This window comes from Nelusetta ayraudi, unplaced genomic scaffold (assembly GCF_046127955.1).
Source record: "Nelusetta ayraudi isolate G7.1 ecotype Tasmania unplaced genomic scaffold, CSIRO-AGI_Nayr_v1 ptg000168l, whole genome shotgun sequence".
NCBI lineage: Eukaryota > Metazoa > Chordata > Actinopteri > Tetraodontiformes > Monacanthidae > Nelusetta > Nelusetta ayraudi.
Window position 1 is genome coordinate 2,733,555 of NW_027466218.1, and position 9,249 is coordinate 2,742,803.

A 9,249-nucleotide genomic window follows, 5' to 3' on the forward strand; every position below is an offset into this window, starting at 1 on the left:
CTGAAGATGTTTTTCTTTTGGAGAGAGAGAGAGAGAGAGAGAGAGAGAGAGAGAGAGAGAGAGAGAGAGAGACAGAGAGAGAGCGCAAGGGGGTGAGTGCTATCTGTACAGTGTGCTAATTTATCAGAAACTAGAAATTAGGACACGTCTCATGTAGTCAGACAGCGAAGGAAACCCTCAGGATGCAGAACAACTGATCAGGCACATGTGGAAGTGCTCAACTTCTTTTTTTTTTTTAAAGAAAACTTTTTGGTGAGATTGTACAAAATGTTGCGAACGAGGGGGGAAAGAGGAAAACACTTCAGTGACAATAGTTTGTGCCTGAAGAAGAAGGGAAAGTTCTGTCGGCCTCTGGTTGATTGTGCAACGCACTGAGAGACGCCTCTGAATGTGAGTCAGAGCCCTTTAAATAATAGTTGATTGATTGATTGATTGATTGAAAAGAATAGAATAGGCTTTATTCAGCTGGATGCTACCCTTTAAAAACAGTCAAGAATGTACAATGGTGAAGAAGAACACACTGAACTGCATTTTAACATATTGCACCAGCTGAGGAGAAAATAACAACAACTAAAAAAAACACTCATACGAAGTATGAAGGCCTTTCCACAGGATCGCCAGTGGAAAACTGCTTTTGTGTGAGAGACTGAGAGATACGACGAGGTCGCGCGACGTCCTGCGTCCAAAGCATCCGTTCCTCATCGCCGCTGCCGTGCAGGGTCAGCGAGCGGCGCTGCGGGGGTCAGCGGGCCAATCACAGGGCTTCACGCCAATAAAAACCTGGTGTTTAACCCCTCCCCCCTACTCCTCCCCCCCACATTCCCCGGGGTCAGCTGGCAGTCTGGACTCACCGCTCCGCCCTGGTCTGCCTGCTGCGTGTGGAGGGTGAAGAAAACCCCCCCCTCTCGCTGCGAGGCGTCACTCTGCTGGATCTGTCCGAGACCAAAGTCGTGACACGAGAGACTTTTTTTTTTTTCCAGCCACTTGCTGTCTCATCACCACCTCAGCTGCCACTCAGGCTTACGCTCCACCTCCTCTGCCCTCAGAGGCTGTCTGAGGTCTTGCAGACAGACAGACGGACAGACAGACAGACAGACAGACACCTCATGCAGAATTGGGGGGGGCTAAATCACTGCTGCAAGGCGATGAGGGAGGAGGCTGGTCGGGCTGGTCGGGCGGGCGGGCAAACATCCACGACTGGCCGTGTAAACAGCAGCGGCGCTACAAAAGAGGCAGGTTGAATAATTGATAGGATGTAAGAGGATCCGGCTTTAGGGGATTTTGGAACATCGATTCCGACTAAGAGGCGACGGCAGCGAGGTGGGAGAGAGCGGCAGGGACGCCGCTCAACTTTATTAATGCCTCTCTCTCTCTCTCTCTCTCTCTCTCTCTCTCTCTCTCTCCCTCTCTCTGTCCCACCTCAGCCAGCCTCCGGTGATTCAGCGCCAGCCAGGTGTAGTTTTTCTTTTCATAGCCGTCCAGCGTCTCTCTCTCTCTCTGTTTTCCTCTTGTAACGCTTCCCTGTGTGAAATGGCGAGTAAGCCATCAATGCCAGAGCGTGACAACAATACAGCCAGAGGAGGAGGAAGAGGAGGAGGAGTAGGAAGAGGGAAAAAAACAAAACAGCAAACAACAAAGAAAGAAAGAGAGAGAGCCAGACGGAGACTTGGAGGATGCAAAACAGTGAAATGGGGGAAGATTCGGGACAAGAAGCCACAGAGGCGAGACAACAAGAAAGACTGGAGCTGGAAGAGGATGAAGGCCGGGGAGAGATTTCCCCAATCGCTGCGGATAATAGTCGTTAATAACACATGAAAAGGCAAAAAAGACTGAAAACAGGGAGGAAAAAAAGAGTCTGCAGCCCCGTTTGACTTCACCGAGACAAACAGGCTGAGAGGTTTGCACTGGCCCTGCGATGAACTGGCCACTTGTCCAGGGTGTCACCCTGCCTTCGCCCTAAGACAGCTGGGATAGGCTCCAGCAGACCCCCGTGACCCTGAATAGGAATGGGCGGGTATAGAAGATGAATGGATGAATGAATGAAGGTTTGCACTGTGCAGTCGGCTGGGGGGGGGAAAAAAAGAAATGAAATGGAATGGGGGGGGGCTCTGACTGTAGAGTGCCTGCTTTTTCTTTCTTTCTTCCTTTTGAATCACCAAAGTTGCACTTAAACATTTCCCACTGAAGACGCCTCAATCATTTTCCACTTCTCCTGGAAAAGCCACGTGGCTGCCGCTGCTGTTGCAGCAGTTTCAAATACGGCTCCTTTCCCAGCGGAACCCCCACCCCCCCACTCATTCCCTCTTCATCGTCTCTGTTTGGTTTCTGCCGCCTACAGTAACTCGTGTGTCAGCAGAAAGTGAAAATGAGTGAGGTCTTTATTCATTTATTTATCTATTACATTTATTTACGGACTCTGTCTTGTTTCAGTATTTGCTTTATATCCTCAGCGGACTCAGCCGGAACCCGTTGGGTTTCTCCTCCTCCTTCTCCTCCACCTCCCCTTCATCCTCCCAGACAGCAGACATGTGCTTGTTTTGGCGCGGGGGGTTGGGGGGTGGAGGGGGGGGGGGCACATCACCCGGCTGTCCGCCTCGTGGCCACGCGCGCTCCTCTGTGCCCCGGCACAAAGACGACGTGCTAAGACCGTCATCAGAGGAAATTAGCTCAGTCGTCTTGAAAAGCGCCGCCGCTCCTCACAATAGCCAGTGGCCATGCTAAACCATTAGCCTGTCAGCGCCACGTCGCGGCCCTAGTCCAATTATTCTCTCAATCCCGCCTCCGAACCAAATTGCATTATTACAATTATATCCGTTGCATGACATATTGTCGCAGTGAGAGCGCATGGGGGGAGTGTGGGTTGGTGGGTGGGTGGGTGAGTGTGCGTGGGCAGGCAGGAGGAGAGAAGCTGCAAGGGAGGGGGGCGGGGGGGGGGGGGGGGGTGGAGCGACCTCGGTCGTACGATCAAGTAGTGTTGCAGTACTCGAGACTGGTCTCGGTCTCAAGACCACTCGTTAAGGGTCTCGGTCTCGGACTCGGAGGCATTTTTACTGGGTCTTGTCTCGGACTGGACGGACTCGAGATTTTTGATCAAGCCCAGTCGAGACTCAGCCAACACTGCAATGACACGATAATAACCCAAAAGAATCCAGCTGCTGCCGTTTTACGCTCGGTTTGTGACGCCCAGAGTGACACCCTGCCTCCTCATCCTTAGTTCATTTATTTTTTAATTTCTATGAAGCAGAGTTGTTTTTGTGAAAGTGGTTCAGAATAAAACTGTTGAATAAAATGATTAAAAGATACTTTGCTGAAAAGAGACGTTGCTGTATCGACCTTGATACTCTCTTGGTCTCGGTTGGTGCGGTGTTGACTACAACGCTACGCTCAAGACTCCAGACAGGGGAACCGACAGCAACAGTATTTACTGCATGATCCGCACCTTCCCGCAATGTTTTCTGTAATTTTACTGTTTGAAAATTCTTTTCAAATTCTAATTCCACTGGACGTGTGACACTTTGAACCATTTTCCAGCGTCGCCCTCCACCTCTCCCCCCCGACTCTCCCCACTCGAACTCGTCACGCCACTCCTGTCACTGGGCTGTCGGTTCTGATCAGGCCCGCTTGCTGATGACCCACCTCGCCCAACCCACCACGACCAGACTCGCTGGTGCTGATGAGGCCCGCGCCGCAATGCGCTGTCATAAAATCACTGCCGGCTAGGCTTCTGCCACCTGCGAGACTGGAGTTCACTCTGAGGAAGCACTGCTGCGCCACTCTGGTGTGAGACCGAGGTGTCAGAGTGACTGGCAGGGGAATGAAGAAGGCCCCGCCCACCACATCCATTATGCATTGTGCATGTTTTTATGCACGGCTCATTAGGGACCGAGCTCCAGCAAATAAGACCAGCTCTGGAATGGAGCAGCTCCGACCTTTGACCTCCGACAAACCAGAAGTGCACTATTTCCATGTGTTCTGAAAAAATCCTTTTAAAACTGCAAAAGACCAAAACAGTAGGTAGCCTAAAAAATTGAGTCATTATTTATAAAAATGGCCTTTCAAAGTCGAGGTACATGTTTGAGTGACACCAATGACACTAATTTCCCTACTTTCCCTTCCGATGTTTTCCCTCCTTTTTGAAACCGAAAGCTCTGTCCATCTTTTTTATACAGTCGGTGGCTCTAATATTAAAAACCCTAATGTACATTTGCAAATAAGGAGTGGATGCTAAATATTAGCCAATGAAAAACGCAAACAAGTTATTACAGTTATTTTCTATTCCATTTTATGGTAGCTGATGCTCTGTGTTTTGCACTGGGCAACTGTGTGTGTGTGTGTGTGTGTGTGTGTCAGGGTGCCCTTGTATGGATGCCTGGGTCTCTCTGTGGGGAGACCTCGGACCCAAATCTAATTAGACTTGGTAATGATGTGGCCTGTTTACAGCTCTGGCTCTCTGCTAATGATGAATGCATTTGACACGTATGTAGAACAATAAGCGTGCGGGACCCACTCCATGTCAGTTAGTCGGCTGTTTGGCGACATGTCCGCGGCTACCGCGCTGGGCGTCACGCGGAGAAACTTTCCGGAGCTGATGGTCGTTCGTTGGTCCAGTGCTAACTTTAAAATTAAAATTACATTACACTAAATTTACATTTATTGCCAAATTGGACTATGGCGGCGAGCCAGAGGATTTAATAAACAGAGAGATCCTGCGACCGTCCAGATCCCCGACCACCTGCTCTGAGGGTCACGGTGGACGCACTAGCCACACCTTCACCTCGACTCCTTGAAGACTGATTAATGCGTGCAGCTATTTTTTTTGCCTGCATTTGCACAGGCTGGCTAGCGTGCATTTATGGAGCTTCGCAACCTTGTGTGTTGGTGCATTTGTGTGTGTGTGTGTGAGAGGAAACTGGCCTGTCCCGTCCTCCCCCTAGGGGGATGAGCTGGTGGACCAGTTGTGGCCTGGGTGTGTGGTGAACTGACAGCGCTGGGGGTGGAGAGTGGGGGGTGGAAGGGGCACAGCAGGGCCGGTCAGCACGGCTCCATCTGTGGCCCTTCTGTTCCCTCCTCAGCCGACCTTTGACTGTCTTTATGTGTTACATGACAAGGGTATCTGAGCCTTGGCCCTCGCAGGGTTCCCAGCGCTGCGGACTCATTATCCACAGAGGTGGGTAGTACTACAACTACTACTCGTGCTAGTAGTCGTAATTGTAGTAGCAGTAAGACTATTCGGAATTGGGCTTCCACTTCTTCCCAGCGGTCCAACAAGTGCTGGATCAAAGAGTCCACGTGTTCGTCTGTGCATGGAGCCGTTTTCTGGATAACGAGGATTTGGCAGTGGATTTCAATTCACTCTTGACACCGCTAATGAGAGTGGGGGTAAGAAAAAAACCACACAGAAAACCCTGTAAAAAAAAAACCCTTGTTACTTCACAGTGCTAAATTGTCTCTAATATCCCAAAGTCAGCCAATCCACCGAGGAGAAGAGAAAGACAAAATTAAGCATCTGCTTCATTTCCCTAACTGGCGGCAGTCAGACTCATTAACCGGAACGAGGTTCCAGCGAAGCTCTGGTGCTCGGCGAGACGCTGAAGACGGCGAGACACGCGGCAGAGCGGGTGTATAAAATGTTTGACAGAGTCGGCCATCTGAAAAACTGCGCTCTGTGGGGGGGGCAGAGGAGTGAAAAGCAATGACCTTAACGCAATATTAAGCGGGCCGATGCGCCAGACGTTGCCGCTGACATGTGTTGCCGTGACCATAAAACATCCCCCATAAACCTCTGCGCAAGGTTGTACTGAGTGGGGGGAGAAAAAAAAAAAAAAACAACAGCGTCGGGCCGCCTGGACGCTGATGTGTGAGAACAGATGGAGGCTTCGGAAATGTTTACACGTACAATGATGGCAACCTCTCTCTGACTAAAGCTAAAGAGGATGGTGAGGAATCAATTTGCTGCGGATGGCGCCAACTTCTTAAAATTCATTAGTGGCAGCCCAATTACGCAGCAACAATGGGCTGATAATTACAGCCGCAATAATTAATACACTAACTGTAACCAAAGGAGCGTCGAGGACATAATCGTTGGCTAATGGCTAATTGCAGAGTTGATACAATCAGCCGTTCGGTAATGAGACACGACGGCGGCTCGCAAGAGGGCGAAGGCTCTGGGCCTGGTGTTGCCGGTGTCCATTAACAGAATTTAATAAGGCCGATGTTGACTGAACAAGTGCAAGGTCATAAATAAACAAAAAAATATGGGCGTCTATAAGATAAAAACTCATTAGCATTTGGAGATAATGGAGATACTTGGCTTGTTTCATGTTAGCGTTAAATACAGCTACCAGATCTTTGGGTAAACACAATGCGGGTAATTGTGACCTGATAGAATCCTTCCTTCAGATCCATCCATCTGGTAAAGAGCCCAAGGAGAGTGTTTGGAAAGGGGAAGCAAAGAAAATGAGAAGAAAATGAAGTTTTTTTGAACACCTTGAAGGAAACTCGGACATGTTCCTGTGTATTAATCAGATGTGCGAACAGCAGCCTCCTCTGCCTGTGGCCTCGCAGCAAAAAAAAAACAAAAAAAACACAAGCACATGGTTAACATGAAAAAGCACTTTGGGGATTTTTTTTCCTCAAGAAAAAGAGACCCTGCTTGGTTAAGTCTTCTTGACACTCGATCTCTTGGGTAAAAGTGATGAGTCTTTTCCTCGCCACTCAGCCGTGACCTCTGCTCCTGCAAAGAAGCTCTTTTTCCGAGCAGTTTTTTTTCACCCCTCCCCACCATGCCCCTTCTGCCATGAACCGCCGCATCTTTATTTTGGTTTTGCTATAAATTATAGTGCATCTGCACGTTGCATGTGGATGAGGTACGGAGAGACCTGGTCGTCCCAGAAAGGAGGGAGAAGGGGACGGGTACAGACCTTCCCCTCGAGGCACCTCATAGTTGACGCCGCCTCCCGAGTGGTTGTCATGCAAGTCTTGGGGAAGGGAGGGGAGGACGTCCTTGACTGCAGGTAAGTCATATCAGTTGTTGTTTTACTCCCCAAGTTGTAAAAAAAAAAATGGTGTTTTTCCCATCTGTAGGCGTAACAGATGTTCATACAGCTGGTGCTGAGTGGGTTTCATTCTGATGGACCAAACAAGTAGATGCAAATTTCATTTTCTTCGTCGCACGGCAGAGACAATGGCTGAGCCTGGGAAATGGGAAGGAGGGAGAGGATTAAGTGGTTATTTGTTTAAATCCGCTAATTTTTGTTAACTTTGTTAAATTGGTGGTGGGGACGAGCTGAGGATTTGGATCAGAGGTCGGGTTAAAATGTGTCCCTCCCCAATTTGCCGTAACTTTTGCATCGCATCAGGACGAAGCGGAATAAGATGTTCCAATGTGAGTTTGTACATTTTTACAGTTTGACAGTGCTTGACAGACGGATAGCTGACAAAAATAATGGACAGCTGCAGCTCTAGACACCGGTTCTTCATAAAGCCAGTGGAAGTAGAAACTGAACGACCAAAAACTCTTGCGGATCGACGCCAAGAAGGAGACAAACGTTGAGGCATCAACATCCCTCTAAAAGGCCCAGCATCATTTGGTGGAGCCCGCACAGCACTTAGTCCAGACGCTGCCTCCAGGTCTCAGTGTGAAGTAGCAACAATGTATGCAGCAGCTAATTATCGCCTCCATACTTGATTCTCTTCATTTGCAATCCAACAATTCAAAACTGCATCCCGCCTGCGCTGCTGAATTAAACACACAGGGAGTTAGACGGGCCTGGCAGTCAACTCGGGCCGTGATCAAGGGAACTATATATGCTCATTACACACATACGATATAAGGCATCCACGGGGGCGGCGCCATAAAACACTGGCTCATTACTACCTCTGCATTCCGCCGCCTGTTTGGAATGGTGTTACCACAGCGGGGAGAATAAATAAATAAATAAATAAATAAACCATCCTCAAGACCAGACCGCCCTGTTTTCAGCTGCTCTGACAGGCGGTGGGCATGTGGACGCTTGTCCTTGGGTAAACCTCTGGTGATTGGCGGAGATGCGGCATTACATGATGCAAACTGAAGGAAATGAAAAAGTCCTTGAGAGAGTTTGAGGCCTCATTCAGAAAAGGAAAAAAAAAAAGAACGAAAAGTTTTTGCTGGCAATAATCATCACTGGCATAATCATATAAATCCCACAAGCAAAATTCTGCTAATTTATTTTAGACAGTTGACAGCCAGTGCCTGTGTTAAAGAATAAAGCTCATGAATTATGATGACTTTTTACACTTTAACAGGCATGAGGAGTAGAATAGGCAAGTCGATACAATGTGACATTTACAAACTGTACTGTAATTAATGTGCGCTGTAGCAATAAATGTGTTGGACCTGTTCGTTTTCCGTTTGCGAGGCTGAGGGGAGAGCAGGTCATTGCACAATTAAAGCACTGAACGTCTATGAAACATCCTCAGAAAACACTGGGAAGACACCGTCATCCCCTCATTTGGAATTAAATTGGCTGAAGAGAGATTCCGAGAAAACTGCTAACCACGTGCTTCTCTAAACCTTGCTCATCCATTTAGCCAACTTCTCATTGAAGGTCGTTGGAGAGATCTCAGCTTTCAGTGAGGATTGCAACCAATAGGCTTCCTTTGCAGATTTGAGAGGCGGGAGCTATGAGTGCGAGAGGCAACTCAGCCAAGCTGCCCTGGGGAAAAAGAGACCAAGAAAAGAAGCTACTAGAAGTTGTAAAGAGTAGCGATTAGCGTAGAGATTAGCACGGACGCTGCAGCGATGGCACTTTGGGGAAACGGTTTTACATTCAAAGAGGAACACAAATAAAATACACTGAAGGCTTTTCAAAGAGTGTTTTGGCAAGAGTTGCGTTAGACACCACAATGCGCAGCAGCTAGCCAGGGGGCGGGGACACATGTCAAGCGGCCAGCGGCTGTCTGCTTGAATAAATCTTTTCTGCGGGCTCTGTGCCAGATGGATATGAGATAAAAACAGTTTTGGGAAACAGGCCATTTGTATGTGGTGACGGGCTCCCTTTAAGCATTAACAAATATGTCAGGACTAAAGAGAGATCCCCTATTTTTTATTTAGATGCAAGCATGAAGAAATAAATACATACACATGAGGATGGATGTTGTTGTGGGGTGTTTTGTGAGTCTTTGCCTGCCTCTCCTGGGAAGGTTCACCACTGTCCAATGTTTTTCGCTATTTGTAGATAATGGATCTCACTGTGGTTCACTGGAGTC